General features: G+C 34.1%; 1 protein-coding gene across 1 annotated transcript in view; it reads left to right on the top strand.

Moving 5' to 3' along the window:
• Positions 1 to 22476, top strand: part of PTH2R (parathyroid hormone 2 receptor) — a 120640-nt gene that overhangs the window by 3777 nt on the left and 94387 nt on the right. The gene's annotated exons all lie outside the window — the stretch shown is intronic.

The raw sequence follows: 22476 nt of genomic DNA, 5'->3' as shown, positions 1-22476 counted from the left end.
GCAAACATTTTCATGACATTTTTCCCTTAGCTCTGTGATTTTCTATTAATGAAAATTTTGCTCTGTCTATTTTACATTAATTTTTATCTGGATAAAATATGTTCACTTCAGCACAATGTATACATTTTTAATTTTTTTCTTTGGGGTGGCATGCTAATTTGTATTATTTCAAGCAAAGAAAATACTTCTTTTTTGGCCTTTATCTTTTTTTTCAGTCTTTGATCTGGTTTCTGGTTAGCCATCACCTCTCTAACCACTTTCTATAGCAAGAATCTGTGATTAATCTTTTTTTGGGTCATGGTCCTTTTTGGCAGTTTAAAGCCTATGGATACTATCTTGGAAAAATGTTTTAATTTTTCATTTAAAACCCTTACCTTCCACCTTAGAATCAATATTGTGTATTGGTTTAAAAGCAGAAGACTGGTAAGGGCTAGGAAATGAGGGGGGGGGGTTAAGTGATTTACCCATGGTCATACAGCTAGGAAAGTGTCTGAGGTCAAATTTGAACCTAGGACATCATGTATCTGAGCCCAGCTCTCAATTGACTGAGCCACTTAGCTGCCCCTGGAATAATGTTAAAATTAATTAATTATTAATTAACAAAGAATACAATTAATTATTATTTATAATTAATGAATTATATTTTATTAATGTTAATTATTAATAAAATACATTAGGTAGGATTGTCGAAAAACAAATTATTTTAAAATATAGTTATCAAAACAAGTTCATGGACCCCAGATTTAAAATCTCCGTTCTCCAATTTCTATTTTAAACCAGGCTTCATCTATTTTCCTAGAAAAGGGAGGGGATGGCACATGTCACACTTCTCATCTGGAGTTCATAGCATGGAAAGATTAGGAGAGGAAGTTATATATCCCTTGACTAGTAACATTCTAAGAGTTCAATATTTTTAAACCCTGTTTTGCTTCACCATTGGGCAAGACTTAGAGAACTAATTATTCATCACAGATATTTTACCATTGGCTGATATTGTCTGTCGTGTACTAATGATTTTTTGAGTTCTCTAGAAGAAAATAAATCAATGTGTCCCTCCCTGATCCCTCACAACTTTTAAGTTTACTCTGCTCATTTAGAGAGTTAGAATTCCTATATCCTCATTATATAAGTGGTACTCTAGAGTGGAAAAAGTACTGGATTTTAAGGAAGAAGATAAATGTCTCTAGTCCATCACTTTCTAGCTGTATGTCTTAGATCTTAGGTTTTTTTATCTCAAACCAGAGTTGTCAAACCCATAGCCCATCATGGCTCATGATACTCTGGTTGAAATGTAATTAGGAAATATTTAACAAAATAAATAAAAATAAAACAGATAATATTAATATGTGATTTTCTAAGTCATTATGGAGAGATTAGGGGCCCCTGTCTCTATAGAGTTTGATACCAATGTCTCAGAGCATCTGTGCAATGGCCTAGCCAAGAGGAGGAGTAGGGATAGCTGAACCTGGTGGATAAAGACCAAACCCAGACCTAGGAAAAATTGATACAGGCCTAATCCATCATTCTCTATAATACCTCTTAGAAATTATGAGCTTCACTATTTGCCATCCACTATTATCCCCATGGCTTTCTCTCCCCATCTCTCTACTAATCAATTATTGTCCATTTAGAAGAAAACTATCCCCAAGTCTTTGCCCCATCTTATTATTTCCATCCTTTTCAACTTCACCTTACTCATATCCTATTCTAACTCTGCATACCTCCTGCAAATTGCCAGCTTTCCAGCAGTTACAAACCCCTTCTACTTTTCTCTTGTAAACCAAGAGAAAGCAGAGGATAAAAAGCTCTTAGGAGGAGGCTCATCCTCCTCCAAAGCTAGTTGGTTGAGAAAGCCAGTTGCTGGTCACTAAATATTGGTCAAAGATAATCAGTTTTCTTACCATTCCTGAATCACTGAACTGAAACATTCTCTTAGCTAACTGCTTTTGCCAGAATTTTAACACCCTATCTTTTCATCCCCTTTACTTTTGTCTCCAACTCTTCTTAGGTTCTTTTTCCTTTCTTGCATGAAGACTCTTTCCTGTTTAAATCTTAAATGAAATTCTCCTGATTCTTGATGACTCATCTTTTACTTAAAAAATTCACAAGTCCCTAAATTCCTTCTATCATAGACGAGTTGGTTCAATTTAACTGTTTTATAGTAGCTCACTTAATTTTGGGAAAGCAGGCATAATTATTTTTGACTGTCCTTTTAAAATCACACCTCAATCTCCAACTATTTACATGATTTCACATCTTAAATAATCTAACATATGCAAATTAGGTGGTATGTCATCATTCTGCAGCTCTGAAGTTCTCAACATAATAGTTGCTTTTGGTATCCTTAAAACTGTGCTTTTCATTTTTACAGTTGTGTGTTTAATGAAGAATCTTTAACCCACTCTTCATAAGAGTAAGATTCCTACATAAGTAAGGCATCATTCTCTCTTGCTAATAGAAATCTAAGTCCTCAAATCTATACAATAGATCGTTTTCTTTCCAAAACTGTGTAACATCACGTAGGAAAAAGTTTTTTTCTATACATATATCTTAGCTATTGACATTAATATCAACATTTTTTCTAACAGAGTTGAGTATCAAAGTGTTTGAAACAGGGGGCAGCTGGGTAGCTCAGTGGATTGAGAACCAGGCCTAGAGATGGGAGGTCCTAGGTTCAAATCTGGCCTCAGACACTTCCCAGCTGTGTGACCCTGGGCAAGTCACTTGACCCCCATTGCCTACCCTTACCAATCTTCTGCCTTGGAGCCAATACACAGTATTGACTCCAAGACGGAAGGTGAGGGTTTAAAAAAAAAGTGTTTGAAACAACCTTTGACAATTAATGCAAATCTCTTACTTTGCACAATTCTGCCCTTTTCATTAACTTACCCCTATGAAAATCATCTTAAAGACTAGTGAAACAATTATTTTTAGCTTTCAAAGGCCAACACATCTTTGTGGCTTCATTTGAACATTATCCTCCACCTTCTTTATGCTGAGATTCAGCCCAACTGATCTTTTCTCAGTTCTTCCTTCGTAGACTTACATTCCATCTCCAGTGTCTACGTCTTTGAGCTGGCTGTCCCCCATGCCTCAAATGCCTTTGTTTCTTACTTCTGACTCATCAACTCCCTGTCTTCATTTATGAAGCAGTTTAGGAACCATCTTCTACAGGAAGGCTTTTCAGATCCCTTAGAACTGCTAGTGACCTGAACTCCAAATTACTTTTAATTACTTTGTATACATTTATTTACTTTATATTGATGTTGTATATATTTTATATGTATTTATTGTCTCTCATTAGAATGTGAACTCCCTGTGAGTAGGAATTCTTTCCTTCATTTTGCTTCTATCCCCAGGACCTAGCATAGCACCCAGCACAAAGTAGGTGTTTAATATTTATGTGCTGATTGGTTGATCGAAAGTCCATTGCAGGGGCAGCTAGCTGACTCAATGGACTATAAGTCAGGACTAAATATGAGAGGCCCTGAGTTCAAATATGACCTCAGACACTTACTTGTTGTGTGAGCCTGCACAAATCATTTAACTCCCATTGCCTACCCCTTACCACTGTTTTTTTCTGCCTTGGAACCAATACACTGTATTAATTCCAAGATGGAAGATAAAGGCCTTTTTATAAAGTATATTGCATAGTATAGTGAATAAAGAATTGAATTTAGAATCAAGAAGATGTGGGTTGGAATCTTGAGTCAGTAATTAGTTATATGACTCACCATTTATCTTATTTTTCTCATCTGTAAATGAAGATTTTCTCATCTGTAAATGAAATGTAGCACTGACTTTTTATGAGAATTTATGTAAAGATCGAATGGTATCCTACAGAGAGTACTTTATAAAACCTTAATATGAGTCATTATGTAAGCTATATCATTGTGAATTGTGATTAACAAGCTAAAATATATGTAACTTTGAACATATACTAAATAGTATACTCTTCCTGAAAAGGATGTTAGAGTTATTGTAGCCATTCTATTCTGGATCACCAAATGAAAGCAGCTAGCAAACTCATAAGAGATTTTTACTGAGAATGACAGGATTTTCTAAAAGAAAAAAATCCAGAAATAAATAGCAGTAGGTCCTGTCAAGCACTCTCTAATCTAATGATTAGGGACAGAGCTGGTCGCATGCTCATAATGACATTCGGAGTCTAATTTAAACTGTATTACAACCAGCTTAACTAACATTTCCTAAGTGAAAAACAACATTGGAATGCTGCTTCCCTCAATACTCTCTCTCAGAATACTCAGTACTCAATACTCAGATACTCTTAACCCTATTTCTATGGCTAGATTGCTACTATTGCCCAAAATTGAGGCTTTAGTGCTTTAATTTTTTTCACTTATTTTCTTTTTAAGCCCTTACCTTCCATCTTAGAATCAATACTGTGTATCGGTTCCAGGGCAGAACAATAAGGGCTAGGCAATGACAGTTAAAAGACTTGCCAAGGGTCACACAGCTAGGAAGTGGCTGAAGCCAGATTTAAATCCATGACTTCCCAACTCTCCACCTTGCTCTCAATCCATTGAGACACCTAGCTGCCTCCCCATAATGTGTTTTATATATATGTATATATATATATATATATATATATATATATATATATAGAGAGAGAGAGAGAGAGAGAGAGAGAGAGAGAAAGTGCTTGTCATCGAACTCATTAACCATTATGTTTGATCTACTATAGTTACTACACTAAACAACAAAGGTGTTCTACTTGTATTAGGAAAATCTCCATTTATATTATCTAAAATTTTTCTTAATTCTTCATGTCAAGACTTCCTTCCCCAGCTGTGTTTTCCCTTACCTAATATGCCTTATTTCTTTTTCACTGTTTTCCTCATATAGCATAAATACTCCATCTTTCTCTGTTAATACTCTATCCTTTCTCAATGTGAAAAGGTAATTATGTCTGACAGTGGGAAGTACATAGAAATAGAAATTACTCAGCTTTCAGAACCTTAATTTCCTCATCTGTAAAATGTAGAAATTGGATGCCTTGCTTCCTTTCAGCTCTAAAGTCTTTGATTCTTCTTCATATAGGAAACTAATAGTCCTTTTAAATGAGCAAAAGTCACTCCTTTAAAGATAACATGTAAAATGCTATTTTTGTTAAAACTTAAAATTGGTTCACATAGGGAATATTATAAATTAATCTAAGATCTTTAATGGTGAGTATCTAAAGTATTCTATCAACTTAAAGACTCTTATGTGTCCATGCAACCCATAGTAATTACACAATTTCAACTGATATATCCTTTAGATTATTTTTCTGATAGAAATTATCATCACAGGATATCTTAACTGGTGTTTTAGAAACACAGAGAGTGTGCTGATATTCTTCTCTAGGTGTATTATCTATGACCCTAGAGATGTTCTTTGGTTTATGTTAGTTATAGTGATTTTCTCCCTTTCAGTAACCTTTTTGCTTAAATTTAGTAGCAGGAACCATTATAAGCAATTAGTACCTGTTCATTTTTTTAAAATCAGCAAAAAGGGATAGAGCATATTTATTTCTAGCCAATCTTTTTTTCTTTGAGATGGGAAATCAAAATGGATGGAGCACTAATTCTCCAACTCACTTTTGTCTGTCTGAATTTCCTCAATTTAAAATTAGAATAATAACAGTAACATCACTCCTATGGTTGTTTTGAATATCAAATGAGATAATATTTGTAAAGTGCTTAGTACCAAGCCTGTCACACAGTAGACGATTAATAAATGTTTTCCTTTCTTCCTTCCATTATAAGATTTGGGTGTTTTGTGTCCATTTTTATGTTACTCTGCATTTCTTTTCCTAAAAATATCTTCCAATGAAAATGAAGAGTAGCCTGATTCTAGGGGACAAATTATAGCATAGAAAATGACCCTGTGATGACATTAATAAAACACTACTCTAATGCAGATTTGGCCTTTTCTCTGCTATGGATAGTAGGGTTGCCTAAGGCACTGCAAACTTAAATGACTTGTGCTAGGCCACATAGCCAGCATATGTAAAAGGCAAAACATTAACCCATCTTTTCCTAGCCCCACGGTGAGCTTTCTATCCACATCATCTATGCCTCTCATGTATATCAAAATTGCACTTACGAGGAACAGTTAGGTAGTACTGTGGATAGAGTACCAAGCCCAGAGTGGGGAGGACTTGAATTCCAATCTGACCTCAGACACTTCTCTGCTGTGTGGCCCTGGGCAAGTCACTTAACCTTGCTGCCCAGCCCTTGCTGCTCTTCAGTCTTAGAATTGCTACTAAGACAGAAGGTAAGGATTTTAGAAAAAACTGCACTAAGAATACTTTTTAGCTTGTCATAATAAATAGTCCTCCCTCCCAATATTAGTAAATCTAGCCATTCTGTACAACTAGATTCTGCTTAGTATGAATAAAGAATCCTTTGATAGGGTTGCATTATTCAAAATCATATGCATATTTCCATTGAACTGGAACCAATTTACCATATTTTACATAATTATAATTTTGAATAGTAAGAATTCAAATACATGCAACTACTTCTAGGGATTCATTAGTCACACAAATTAGAATCTGGCTGCAATGCATGTGGATTTTTAAATTTAGTATGGATATAGTGGGAAATTTTTACTTGGAATTTGAATGTAGAGTCACATTTTCATACTGATATTTCTTTAGAATACTTTCATGCTAATCTTGGCTATGTCAGTATCTTGCTATACAGCCATAGCTAAGATTATTCATTTAGATCTAGGATTTACTTTTGACATCTGCACATTGAGTAATTTGATTTAAAAACTTTATGTTTCATGTTTATTGAGGACAGATGGCTTTCCTTTTTATTTATTTTATCTTCAGCACTTAGGACAAGCCTGGCATGTCAAAGTCACTCAATAAATGCTCATTGGATTGGATTCCCTGAAGGTGGAGAACCCTTCCTACTAGCTCTAATATTCATCACATTTATAAATAGCATGAATTATGAGAAAGTCATCCACAATTTTCACTTTATGAACAATGATTCATACTTTTGTCTTCAGTTTTCTCTCTTTAGTGTCCTCCATTTAAATATTATCCTATTATTAAGTAGAACGTTCAGATCTTAACTTTCTAGAGTTGATTCAGACTTAGAGAAAAGAACTAAGTTAACAAAACTTGAATGATGATATTAGCTGATTTCAACTTGATGAGAGTAAGTAAAAATATGCTGGTCATTTTGCCTCCAATTTGTTCAGTCTGTATATTTAACCATTTCAAATATTAGGCAGCAGCTCAAAAAACTAATTATATGTACCTATTCATTAAAGACAGCACTCTGGTCGCAAATGCCTACCTTAAGAATCATTAGAGAAAAATAACTACTAGAGGGACTAGATGTGAAAACCATATGGCTATGAAGCCCTGCTCAGGTGTGCCATACACATTTATAGGGGTTCAGATTGTCCTTGAGAACTTGGTTTTTTTTAATATATTTATTTAAAGTATTTTTCCATGGTTACATGATTCACGTTCTCTCTCTCCCCTCTTCCCTTCCCCACTCCTAGAACTGACAAGCCATTCCACTGGGTTACACATGCATTCTCACTCAATACCTATTTCCATATTATTCATTTTTGTAATAGAGTAGTCTTTTAAAACCAAACCCCCAAATCCTACACCCATACTAACAAGTGATAAATCATATTTTTTTCTTCTTCTGCATTTCTACTCCCACAATTCTTTCTCTCAGTGCGGATAGCATTCTTTCTCACAAGTTCCTCAGTATTGTCCTGGATCATTGCATTGCTATTAGTAACAAAGTCTATTACATTTGATCATCCCATAATGTTTCAGTTACTGTGTAAAGTGTTCTTCTGGTTGTGCTCATTCCACTCCACCTCAGTTCATGGACGTCTTCCCAGTTTTTACAGAAATCAACCAGTTTATCTTTTCTTATAGCACAATAGTATTGGAAGAGTATTCCATCTCCATCATATATGCCACAATTTATTCAGCCATTCCCCAATCCCATGGATACCCTTTCATTTTCCAATTTTTTTTTGCCTCCTCAAAGAGTGCAGCTATAAATATTTGTGTACACCTATTTAAAATCTCTTTGCAGTACAAACCTTGGATTGGTATGGCTGGATCAAAGGGCAGGCAGTCTTTTAAAGTCCTTTAAGAATAATTTCAAAGTGCCTTCCAGAATGGTTGGATCAATTCACAACTCCACCAGCAGTGTTTTAGTTTCCCAATTTTGCCACATCCACTCCAACATTTATTATTTTCCTTTACTGTCATATTGGCCAATCTGCTAGATATAAAGTGGTAGCTCAGAGTTGTTTTGATTAAGAACACTTTTTCATGTGATTATTCAAAGTTTTGATTTCTTCATCCAAAAACAGCCTATTCAAGTCTCTTGAACATTTGTCAATTGGGGAATAGCTTGATTTCTTGTGCAATTGACTTAGTTCCTTACATATTTGAGAAATTAGACCTTTGTCAGAGAATTTTATTATAATTTTTCCCCAGTTTGTTGCTTCCCTTCTAATTTTGGTTGCATTGCTTTTGCTTATACAAAATCTTTTTAATTTAACATAATCAAAATTATTCATTTGTATTTTGTAATATTCTTTATCTCTTGCTTGGTTCTAAATTCTTCCCTTTCCCATTGACCTCACAGGTATGTTATTCTATGTTCCCCTAATTTACTTATAATTTCCCTCTTTATAGTTGTCATTTACCCATTTTAAATTATTTTGGTATAGAGTATGAGATGTTGATCTAAACCTAATTTTACCAAACTGTTTTCCAATTTTCCCAGCAGTTTTTGTCAAATAGTGGGTTTTTATCCCCAAAGCTGGGATCTTTGCATTTATTGAACACTACCTTGTTGAGGTCATTTACCCCAAGTCTATTCCATTGATCCACCCTTCTATCTCTTAGCCAGTACCATATTGTTTTGATGATCATCGCTTTCTAGTATAGTTTAAGATATGGTACTGCTAGGCCACCATCCTTCACATTTTTTTCATTAGATCCCTGGATTTTCTTGATCTTTTGTTCCTCCAGATGAGCTTTTGTTATTTTTTTCTAATAAGTTTTTCTTATTCCCCTTTAACTTCTCTATCAGGGAAGATATAATTCTATACTCCAATGAATCTGGTTGTTCTTCTCTCCCTGAGCCAATTTCAATGAGGTTTAAGAGTTACCTGTCACCAATCTCTTCCTCCCTGTTCTTCTTTATATGATATATATTTACCCCATTTTACTTCTCTTTTCCAATTTCTCTTAGTATGATCATCTTTTTCTCCCTTAGTTTTATATATATATATATATTTTTTGACATATTATCTTAAATAGTTTACTACCATACCCTCTATGTATACTTCTTCTAACTTTTATGACAATGATAACAATTTTTAAGAGTTACATATATTATCCTTCCATATAGGAGGAATATAAACCATTAGACATTATTGAAGTCCTTAAATTTTTTTCTCTTTTTTATTTACCTTTTTTATGCTTCTCTTGGATTTTAAATTTTGGTCTCAAATTTTCTGTTTAAGTCTGGTCTTTTCTTCAGAAAGGCTTGGAAATCTTATATTTATTAAATGAACATAATCTCCCCTGAAAGAATTTTGTTCATTTTGCTGGGTGGTTGATTCTTGGTTGTAAACCCAATTTCCTTGCCTTCCGGAATATCATATTCCAAGCCTTCCAGTGCTTCAATGTGTAGACTGCCAGATTCCGTGAGATCCTGAATGGGGCTCCATGATATCTAAATTGTTTCTTTATAGCTGTTTGGAGTATTTTCTCCTTGACCTGGAAGGTCTTGAACTTAGCTATAACATTCCTGGGAGTTATCACTTGAAAAATTAATGGAGGAAGTGATCTGTGGATTCTTTCCATTTCTATTTTATCCTCCTGTTCAAGAATATCAGTGTAGTTGTCTTGGAAAATTTCTTGTAGCATGATATCTAAGATATTTTTTGGTCATGACTTTTTCAGGTAGTCCAATAATTCTTAAATTGTCTCTCCTGGATCTATTTTCCATGTCAGTTGTTTTTTCAATGAGTTATTTCATATTTTTTCATTTTTTTCATTTTGTTTTATTGATTCTTGATGTCTTATGAAGTTATTAGCTTCTAATTGTCCAATTCTAATTTTTAAGGACTGAATTCCTTTCATGACATTTTGATTCTCCTTTTCTAATTGATTCATTCTGCTTTTCAAGTCATTCTTTACATCCTTATCATCCTCTGTTGGTTCTGTTCTTTGTTCTTTATCCCCATAGAAGCTTTCAATCATTACCTCCTTCTTTTTTTACCCCTGTCTGCAGACTGTAAACTCATCCCTCTGTTGGTTTACTGGGCATTTGAACTGCTTTGCCATGGATGGAATCTTCTGTCTTCTCTCTCTTCTGCTGATATACTGACTTCGATTGGTTGAGCTGACCTGCCATGCTAATCTGCCACAGGGCAAAAACTTCACTGTAGCCAGCCATTATGGAGGCTGAAAGTGCTCAACCAAATGCGCTCCCTGCCCCAAATTTTTCCCTGATAGCCACTATCAGAGTCTTGGATGTTTTGTGTTGAATCTGAGGTGCTCCATCAGGGTTGCAACCCCCAGCTGGGAATCTCACAGTCAGCCCATGTCTATTCTCAGGTCTTAGTACATACAGTAGGTTGGGGAAGGGTGTTCAGGCAGCCCAGTCTTCTTTCTCATCTCTCCCTACCATGGAAATCAACTCTCTCTGCCTACCTTTCAAGTTGTGTTCAGCAGGAGAGTCCCATGGCTCTGTCTTGTTGTTGGGTTTGGATTTATGTCTATTTTGAAGTATTTTTAAAGATTGGTATGAAAGGATAGTCAGAGAGGTTTCAGCTTTTGCTGCTCCTAAACCGCCATCTTGACTCTACCCTACTACTGTCCTTGTGAACTTGTAAAAAAAGGTGACTTTGTTTCTGTGCTTCAGACAATCTATAATGAGAATGACAAAAATGGTGAAGTTGATGATCATATTTGCCTTTAAGTCTTTGCTGCCATAGAAACCCAGCCTTTCAATTTTGCCTGTGAATTCCTTTAATATCCTGCCTTTAAACATGCTTCATATATATTACTTATATACTAAGATGACTCCTTATACACATTGGTCACTAAGTGTTAATTTAATATTCATTTCAGGAATCTTACCATATTTTGAATCAGCTTTTAATGAACTAAGGCATCAAGAATAAATGTTAGTTATTTTTGAAAGTTGTCTTATAGGAATCTGTTATATATGTGGCTTCCATTGGTATTAATAAGTACTATTTCCATTTAACTGAAGGATTTAAGCTTTGATTTTGAGAAAATTTTTTCTTTATTTTGTGGGAATTGTGTAATATTTTCAGGCTAATTTTTTACAAGTATAAGTGATGAAGGAAAATATCACTGAAAACTTTACATTTCTTTCCTCTATTCTAAGAGTGACTTTACATGTTTGTTATTTTAGTATTCAGTAAAATACACAAAAGAGACATCTTTAATAGTTTCTCTAGCTATTTTCCTAGCTAACTTAGAGTCTAATGAGATTCTAGTTAGAGAATGCTATGAGTCATTCTTATAACGCCAAAAAAATTATATGATGATTTTCTTCCAATATATTTTTAGAATTCTGAGAGCATTATTTAATGAAATTTCATAAACCACCTGCTTCCCTCCCCAACATAATTTATTCACAAACATTCCCAACTTTGTTGTGTGGAGCAAGATTAGTTTGACCTGGAAAACTCATCACATAGAGGTGTTCAATTATATAACTTTGTTCATGATGAATAAGCAGAAGAGTCTAAAATCTTTCAATGAACAATGGATGAAGAACCAAATGGACTGTTTTTATCCCTACTCTACTGATAATAAGCTTCCTAAGGACCTTGGACAAAGTATTCCATTTCTCTAAATTTGTTTCTTCATCTGAATATTCCTGTACTTTAGTAATTGTCAAATCCAGAGACTTCTTCAATATGGCCACAACATATCATGCTAGCTGCCACATGTCTGCTCACCACCACAAAAAAAAAATAAAAATAAAAATGAACTTCACTAGAGGAATGCAATCAATGACTTTTGAGAAGATTCTTGTTAGATATTGATTTTTAAATATTAAATCAAAAGTAAATGATTTCTTTATGCTGAAAATACTATAGTTACTAAATAAGGAAAATATTTGTATAACAAAGGATATGGTCCTAGAGCTCCCCAAAATATCTGGAGAGATCACAACATCTCTCCCCATATCACAAAACAGGAACTACTAAACCAGATCATTAATTAAAATTTATAAGCCTTATATTCTTACCTTTAGACAGCACAAACTGTACTGTGAAGACTACACATTCAATAAAAATTTAATGAAAAAAATAATAAAAGCAGCAAAAGGAATGGAGAGGACTCTAATGGAAGAAGCAAAGTTAAAAGGTTAAAGGGCTAGCTGGTTAGCTGAATAGCACCAGTTGTGTGACATAGCCTCTATGCACTCCCAGATGATAATACCACAGTGTGAATAATCAAAATTGTTATTGGTGTGTTGCCCAATTATCTTGTACATGCTGTTTCTACAGCTTCTGATACATATTGCCTTATTCTGAACATCTTTCTAGTAATTATGGTTCCATAATTATAGCTCAGTAGTAGTTTAATAAAATACTCTAAAATGAAATTTATGTCTCATTTTCCTCTAGTCATGGCCCTTATTTTTAAGCAAATACTTTCAGAGGAGAGAAGTATTATTTCACTATCTTATTAATTTGGCATATTTTGAAGTATACTAAAAAATTTAGCTCCTGGATTCCTATATGAAATCCGCTTATTCTCCCTTTTTAAATTTACATTTCATCCTAAGTCTTAAATATTTGAAAATGGGGAAATGACAAAGTTTATTAAGAAAATGAGAGAGAGAGAGAGAGAGAGAGAAAGAGACAGAGAGAGAGAGAGAGAGAGAGAGAGAGAGAGAGAGAGAGAGAGAGAGAGAGAAAGAGACAGAGAGAGAGAGAGACAGAGAGACAGAGAGACATTTAGAGGAATGGACAGTGAGCAACTTGTCCTCAGATGATAGCAATCACAATTCTAGTCAAGATCAAAGAGCAATTTTATAAACCTTTTAAAATTTGTCCCAAATATTCACATTCATTCATTCGTGAACTTATTAATTTCTATTCCAAGGCAATTATGAATAAAGAGGCAAAGTCTAAAAATGGATACAAGGGAACTTACTGAATGAAACCTAACATCCTACAACTTTTGCTATTTAATAAAAGGGGTCATCATACATTAGGATAGCAGGAATGAATATAATATACAGCTAGGTAAAGTTGTCTCCCACCCTACCAAACTGCTATACTAAGCTATAATTTTTTTCCTCTAAAATCTCTAGCTGGAATGAACTTTTGTAAATAATGTATGGTACTTATCCAATATTCCAGTTGTCTTTAATGTGATTTTACTAATAGACACTTGCATGTGGTGGTATCATCTTTTATATAGCACCAGATGAAGCACTGCAGTGCAGATGAAATTCTAGCATCATCTCTGCTATTTATTCTCTATGTGGATGTGGGAAAGTCAATTCATCTGCAATTTTCTCATTTTTTAATTTGCAAAATGAGAAGTTTAAGCCTAATGATCTCTGACTTCTTTAATACTTCTTGTCTCTTCTACTTAAATGATTGTGCACTTATAAATATCTATTGAGAGTTTCTCTATCCTATTCTAAAAGGAATTGTGGTTTACTCAGTGAAGGAATAAAGAATTGGGTTTGCATTAAGTCATCACTTTTTCTTGAAGTAAAAGTAGGTTGGGTATCAGGAGGCATGGAATCTGGATTTAGCCTCTCACTGAACATGACAAATGACTTTATACCTCTTTCCTCAATCTATACCCTCTTCATGAGGACATTAGGAAGATTAATGTGCTAATATATTTAAATGAAGTCTTAATACCTCTAAAACAAAATTATTATATACATGCATATAGATCCATATTAGCATTCTTTTAGAATTGAATCATTGCAAATGTTTAATCATTATTACACCTGAAAACTCCATATGATATGTATTCCCTCTGATCTCTTATTCAGGAACCAGGAATACTAAATCAAACTAGAATAAATAGATTACCATGGAACCAATTTACACACAGGCACTTCACAAATATTTACTTTTTGCTATTATGTACCTGCTGTTTGTATGAGTTTATGTTTATTAGACTGTCCTTGATTTCTTCTAAATACAGATTTATTATGCTTTCATTGCTAAGAGATTACTCCTTTTTTTAAAAGAGGAATTTAAAATTTTTCAATTTATTTATTTTTATCATTTACTTTTTAAGATATAATTTGAGTTCCAAATTATTTCCCTCCTTCCTTTCCCTACTTCATTGAGAATGCAAGCAATATAGTATCAATTATAAATTTGAAGTCATATAAAACACATTTCCATATTAGCAATGTTGCAAAAATAAGCAATAAAAAGCAAGAAACATAAAGGAAGTGAAAAAATAGGCTTCAATCTGGATTAGAACTCACTTTTCCATTAAAAAAACTTAATGTTTCATGTCTGGATTCACATAAGTAAATGTTTCCACTATTACTTTTCTCTTAAAACCATTTTCTTTCCTCTAAACAGAATATTGAGAGTAAAATTGGGATATTTCCTATAGCATTATCATATTTGTAATATGTAAAATGTAAGCAATCATTTTGGTTTACAGCTAGCTACTCAGTTTCTGATCACATTGCATTTTCAGTGCCATCACAATAAATATTATAAAATTTCTTGTTCTCTACCTTAGGAAAATTAAAGAATATATTTTTAATAGTCTAACAAACACCAATCCTTAACAGTTCTAATACTGACAGCCCCTCTTTTTATTCCTATAGACCAGTGATTCCCGAAGTAGGAGCCACTGCCCCCTGCTGAGTGCTGCAGCAATCCAGGGGAGCAGTAATGGCCACAGGTGCACTTATCTTTCCTATTAATTGCTATTAAAATAAAAAAAAATTAATTTCCAGGAGAGCTAAGTAATTTTTTTTGGGAAGGGGCGATAAGCCAAAAAAGTTTGGGATCCACTGCTATAGACTTAATTGGTCATTGTGTAGTTAGCCTGTACACTTCCACTTTTTGAAGGAAATTGTTCTTCCTTGTCAAAAATTTCCAAGCAGAGAAGATACCTAAATTAATTAGTTTTGACTGACTGAAGAGTTGTCAGCTAAAGGTTAAAAAAATTTTCTTATGTGTTTGAAAGTGTTTTTAATTAGCAGAATTTTCACCAGGATTTATGAATGCCAAAATTTCAAAGATCTATAAATTCATTAAGGTGGTTCCTCCCAAAAGAAAATTCTGATGATCACCTCTTTAATTGTCTTTAAGTCCTGCCACAAAGGGAAAAAACAATGGTCCTTACCCTGTGGCCAAACTGATTTATGAACCTTTCCAAACTAGAACATACTTTTGAAAAACAGAAATATTGCTGCTGGTTGTACTCAAAATGTTTCCAGCTCTAAAAGCTTGTGCTACATTGGAACAGCCTTTGAGAGTACAAGGTCCATCACACTGTAGTGTGAAGGTGATTATGAAGGCTGATTTACATAAGACTACATTTTATAGGTAATTTCCTATATTTTAATTTTTTCTCTAATTTAAAAATTCCCAAAATAATCTTGTTCCATTCATTCAAAATTATTAAGATATTAAGATAAGTTTGAAATTTCTGTATTTTATTTAGAGTAAAACAAGTAAAATCTGTTTGGGATAAATCATTATCCTTAATGAAAATTTCATTAATGTTTTCTGCCATGTTAAGTTCTTGTCTCACATAAACTCGGTTTTGAGTGATTTGCTTCTTTTAAACTTATATTATGCTTGGTGATTAAGACAAAGAAATTTTCAAATGATCCTAATATTGAATTTCTAAATTTTTTACTGGATGGAATCATGATTTAATGAGAAGAAAGATATAGTGAGAGATTAACCTAGTCCCAAATCATATTGAGGTTCATTTTGTTAGAACCTGAGATTCAAATGATACATAAATTAAATCTGATTATCAAGTGAAGTACAAACATGAAGTCCTAGGCTCACCATTAATTGCCACTTTCATGATGGTTATCCCATAAAAAATTCATGGAACAGGAACTCCTTAGATCAAATGGAATACTATTTGAAAATAATTTAGCACAGTATCTGGCATATAGAAGGTACTTAATAAATGTCTGCTATCAACTTCTTCTTACCGTAAAGTAGATGAATCAGTCTAGAAGCTCTTCTTTGCCAATAGATGATAGTGTTGACTAAAATGAAAAACAGAAAAGTTTTCCTTAAAATCAATTCATGGTCACTCAAAAGAGGTTGGTCAATAATCCTCATAGAAAAAGCTAAGTAAATGAAGAATACATTTCTCAGATAATGAAATGTAATTAGATGGCCAGCCTACTGGGTTATTCCATCTACATGAAACATATATGCAAAGAGTTGAATACACAAACACATGTAACATTTGTTTTGGAAAAGAAAGTTGATAATTTCTTAGTTTCAGACATTAATACTAGAGTGGAACAGCTCCTCTTCTCCTAAGAAGGCAAGGTAGTCTTTCGATGTCATTTCTCAATAAGGAGCAAATTTTGTTTGCATTGAGGGATATAACTGATATTAAGGATATTAATCTTTTTTTTTTACTAGAATTACATATGGTGAACTAAAATGTAGCATTTCATGCCACAAAAAATTGTTTGTCCTAGAGACAGCTAAACTGATTGTAACATTTGTCTTTGGGGTAATGTAGAGATATCATTCTTAATTATGTTAATGGCTTGGATATTTATCTTTACCCAAAAGTACACTGTAAAGTCTCTATAGTTATATCGGCATTTGCCCTAGAATTTGGAGTGATATCTATAAATGAAATGGCAAGTAAACCTCCATTATAATGTTACTCAAATGTAAAAGATATCCAAAAGAAGAATGATCTCCTTTAGGTAGTAATGAATTCTACGTCTATGAGATTCTATGAAGATCAAGCTTATATGGCTAATACTATAAATAATAATAGACCACAGGTTATATAGCTAATAAGTGTGGAAGGCCAAATTTGAACCCAGGTTGTCCTGATTCCTGTGCTACCAACTACCTGAGGAAATAAATGTAATGAGCTTTGTAAAATTTAAAGTATTCTATAAAATATCATATATTCATTATCACTACTTATTCATTTGTCTGAGGCATAATTAGAAATGATCCTTGACTCAGTCATTATAATGCTATTATTCTTTGATAATTAATATTCTTGGAATATTGAGTAAGTTAATAAAATTACTAGGTTTTATAATTTAATCAATCTACTGGGATTTAAGTTAATTTTCTGTAGGCTGAAAGCCTCCTTATTACAACTTCAGTAGAGACTATAACATACAAATACATCATGAACATGGAACTGATTGAAAGGCTTTGTGATAATCAAAAAAAGCCCACATAAATAATATCAATAATTTGGATCAAGTTATTCCCTTCCTCATACACATACCTCTAAATCCCTGGATTTTCCCCCATGTCATCTTGCTCCTTGGTTAATATATTGCTTTAAGTGATTCTACAATTTTAATAATGTCGGCTATAAATAAGGTACCCAAGTATTTAAATGTTGGTAAAATATCTGGCGGATAATCCATTACTGTTATTATTATATTTTGATTACATAGTCTTTGATTATTCTTTCAGTTCTTGAGATTCAACAAATAGACTCAAACATAATCCAGTATCTCCCAAAATGTTACTAAAAAGGAGTCATTGTTCATAAAGGTAGTTTAAGAAAGCAGGATCTTTTGGTAACTATTTTGGGAAAACAAGTAGGAAGGAGCAATTTCCTTGCCATAATCCCTTGAAATATTGCCAATAATGTCTCATTTCTTTCTTTTCACCTGACATTTGGGACTTGGGGGATTGTATGATATGATTAGGCTGCCAATATTCAAATCACTATGCAACAGAGTGAGTTTAGTTTCTGTTGTCCTTATTTGAAAGATAGATCCATTTGGAATTCAAACACACATAAAAAGCATAATTGAGTTCTTTTTATGGTCTCTTTAATGAAATCATTTTATGAAATACTAAAAGCAGAGTCTGGGTCAGAGCTACCATTAGATTATAAATTCTGTAAGTATAGGTTCTCACCTATTCACTGAATCAGTTTCACAGAAACCATGTAAAGAACTTTCATCCAGGTAAAATGGTTTCATCATCAGTAAAATGAGGAGGTGGGATTAGCTGAACTTTACATCCTGCCAAATCTAAAATTATATGAGTTTAATATTCAGCGAGGTACAAAGTTTCCCTTTTCTAAAACTGAAAGCATTTTGTTATTTTTCTTTCTCTACTCATGCCTCCAATTTCAAATTTATTCACCACAATTTGGCTTTAACTACCAATTTAATTTTTAACAAAGTGAATTAACTTTGACTTAATATTACACTTTGCACACCACAATTACTTGCTTAAAATCCATCCTCTCTTGAAACAATGTCCAAACAATGACTAATAGAATATACAACATTCCCTACCTATAAGGAAAATACTTTCATATATAAACAGTATATTCAGTTATTTCCTAATTGAGGGTCACCAACGTTAAGCCTTGGTTTTTGTTTTTATTTTTTTGCAACAACAAAAAGTGCCACTAAGAATATTTTGATATGAGTGGGTTATTTCTTTTGGATATGGAATTTTGGGGTATATATGCTTAGTGGTGGGATACATGGATCAAAGTGTATTCACAACTTAGTAACTTTCTCACTTCATATCCAACCAATTTCAAGAATAGTTGAATAATGTAAAATGATCAGCTATGAATGAAATAACTATTTTCATGAAGGCAAGGATCTAAGACGATTATAAGGGACTCATAATGAAAAAGGCTATTCACCACCATACAAGGAATTAATAGAGTCTAAATACTGACTAACACATCCCATTCTCCTCTTTATTTCTTCCACCAATTTTTCTCTACTGTAAGCAATATGTGTCTTCTTTTACAACATGATTAACATGTAAACATATTTTATATGATAATATATATATATACAACCTTTATGATATTGCCTGATATCTTGGCAAGAGTTTGGGGAGGGATGAAGGGAGAGAACATGGATCACAAAATGTCAGAAAATGACTATTAAACACTGTATTGGCATACAAAAATTTTCTGAAAGAATGTTTGGACTAAAACAGTCAGGTCATTTGACCCAGCCATACCTCAGCTGGGTTTATACCCCAAAGAGATGATAGGGAAAAAGACTTGTACAAAAATATTTATAGCCACACACTCTTTGTGGTGACAAAAAAAATTGGAAAATGAGGGGATGGCCTTCAGTTGGCGAATGGCTGAACAAATTGTGGCATCTGTTGGTGATAGAATACTATTGTGCTATAAGGAATTGTATGTGAACTGGAACAACCTCTAGGAAATGATGCAGAGTGAAAGGAGCAGAACCAGGAGAACTTATATTCAGATGGATGCAAGACATTTCTGAGGTGCTTATAAAAAAGAACATTACTCACATCCAGAGAAATAACTGCTTGATCACATGGGTCGATGGGGATATGATTGGGGATGTAAATTCTAAACAATCACCCTAGTGCAAATATCAATAATATGGAAATAGGTATTGATCAATGATACATGTAAAACCCAGTGGAATTGTGTCAGCCATGGGGGTTGGGGGGAAAGAACATGAGTCATGTAACCATGGAAAAATATTCTAAATTAATTAATTAAAAATTTTCAAGAAAAAAAAGTCAGATGAAATTAACAAACATTTATTATGCCTACTATGTGCCAGGCACTGTAATAAGCATCTATTAGTATGTCTGGATTCCAACAGCAATTTCAACACTGACAATTTTAATATTTTGGAATGGAAGGCAATATAAAATCACTTGTTAACGATTTACCATATACCAAAAAATATCTTAAGTAACAGGATTATAAATAAAAAAGAGAACCCTTCCTTGTTCTCAAGGAACTCACATTTCAATTAGGAAAGAAAACATATAAAGTTGGTGTGACTTCATGGGAAAACAGAGGGACCTATTGGAAAAGCAGTAGAGCAGATGGTATGGTCCTATGTACTTTGGGAAAGGAATGGTAGGGCATATGGCACCCAAATAATGGCAACTGGGATGGTAGGAAAGGTCCTGCAGATCAGAATGAAGTGGAGTTCTGGGCTACCTCCAGCAGAAGTGAGAATATGAGTTCTTTTAGCCTAATTATTAGCAATACTTCCCCAGTTTAACTTGACTTCATCTTCTAGGATCTAAGGTTCTGGGATCTTTCTTGTATAGCTCTTCTGTATACTCTTGCTACCATTTCTTATATTTCTTATCTTTAATTTTTAAAATCCTTTAAAATCTTTGTTTATTCTATTCCCTGAGTTGTAGTTTCATTTCCTCTCTCCTGTGCATTATCTATTCCAAAACTGGACCTACCTATTCCTTGTTTTGGCTAATATAGTTTTAATAAAACATTTATTTTTTGGAAGTCTTAGCTCATGCTTGGTTTTACCCGAACAAAAATTACTCTGACTTTTAGCCTTACACAATTCTGCTTTTAGCAGAAAGAACCCTACAGGTGTCAAGGTAGTTCAACTCACCTTTTAGGAAATTTCATGGGTGCTACTGGTAGCAGCTGTCAACCTTAGGTATCTAAGTAATGCAATAAGGGAAAATGGCAGGGATGTAATATGGGACTGAAGCAATGGGGTGATATGAGACCAAAGGCTGGAGGAAATTAAGGGATTAGGCTAGAGGTAGTAGGGAAATTAAGGCAGAGGTATGGTTGGAATAGAGGATAAGGCAGGCAAGGGACTAAAGGTAGAGTGAATAGGGGATAAGGCATTGTAGATAGGGGTTTGTGAACCCCTAAGGCAGTGAAGTGAATAAGGAGGGTATAATGGTAAAGGTGGTAAATTGAGGAGGTAGGAGTAGTAGGGGAATGACTGAGTTTAGGGAATATAAACACAGAGGTATAAAGGGTTCCAAGGGAGAGGATGAGATACTTTGGGCAAACAGCTACAGCCTGAGAGAGACTGGGACACAGGCTTGAGACTTAGACACTTAAGGGAAACAGACTGAGCCCCTCAAGTAGGAAGGGCACTTCTACAGACAAAGGCTGGGGCTAGCCAAGAATGGCTTGAAACTGACTAGAGGGCTGCTAGTCAGTTTCTCAGGTTTACAAAGGAAGAGTCCAGAGGAAGTATTGAGATTACACATCCTCCAAAATGGACACCTCCAATTCCCTTCATGACTCAGAGACAATATGATTCCTTTCTTCCCTTCTCCCTCTCTTATCAATCAACTAATGAACTAGCCAAAGTTTGATTACTTGACAAACTGGGTTTATTGATTTATAGGGTTGATTGGAAAGGATAGAGGATACAAGGTAACCCTAACAGCCGCCTAGAGAAAGCTTCAGGTAAGGGAGGGAGACAGGAATGTGAAACTGAGAAAGGACCTGCCTTAACTCAACTCTCAAGTGGTTTTGTAATCGATAGGGTTAGGAAAGTTGGATACAATGATTCAATAGATAATTTTGTAACAAAGGTAAGCCCTATTTGACTATTCAAACTAACAAGTTTAAAACTAACACTCTGATCTACCCTCCTTTCAAAACCTCACAGAAATTCAGGCAGGGAAAATAAAGATGGGGAATAAGGGAGGTTAGGGAGATTCAAAGGAAATAGTTAAGCTAACAATTTTTAAGAGGAAAGCTGCAGAATATAGGCCAGGTTTCAATCCAAAAAAGAACTCAGATTGACCCTTCTACTCTCCACGAGTCTCCCAGGTCAACTGAACTTCCTCAAGATTCTAAACCCTTCTTAACTGTCAGAAATTCTGCAACAAGGCCTTGCAGGGCTGACATGCACCCTATTTGTACTACAGTTATTAAGTCAATAAAAGCAAGGCATTATAAAAGATTTATTTGGTTTGTTAAGATACAGTTGTCAAATCCTGGGCAAGGATCTTGCTTACTGGATCTGAGCAATGATCTTCCATAGTTTCCTTTTCACTCATGCAAACAAATCTCAAAACAGTGGTTAATGTAGCTTACTTGAGATGGAGGATATATCAGTCAAGGAAGACCAAAGAGTCCTCCTACATAAAATAAAACACAAAGAAATTATCTTTTGAGCAAATTTGATGTTATTATGAGAGTGCTGTTCACAAAGTCAGGGTCTGCAAACTTACCCAGCATAGTGTGAGACCTTGAAGAACTTTACAGCTTGACAGATATTTATTTTTACTTTTTCAAAAGGGTCAGATTATATCAATCTATCCTCAGAAGGAGGAGCGTCAATCAACTACATTTCTTCTGCTCTTAAAAGAAGGGCAAACTTTACTTTCCCTGAAAGCCAGGTAGCTATAATTCCCATTGATGAAGGTCTGGAAGCTGAATTTCCTCCTTCAAAAATGTCATTAGGCAAAAAT

The sequence above is a fragment of the Gracilinanus agilis genome, chromosome 3 (genome assembly GCF_016433145.1).
Source record: "Gracilinanus agilis isolate LMUSP501 chromosome 3, AgileGrace, whole genome shotgun sequence".
In the NCBI taxonomy this organism is placed as follows: domain Eukaryota; kingdom Metazoa; phylum Chordata; class Mammalia; order Didelphimorphia; family Didelphidae; genus Gracilinanus; species Gracilinanus agilis.
This window is presented reverse-complemented; position numbering and strand designations above follow the sequence as displayed.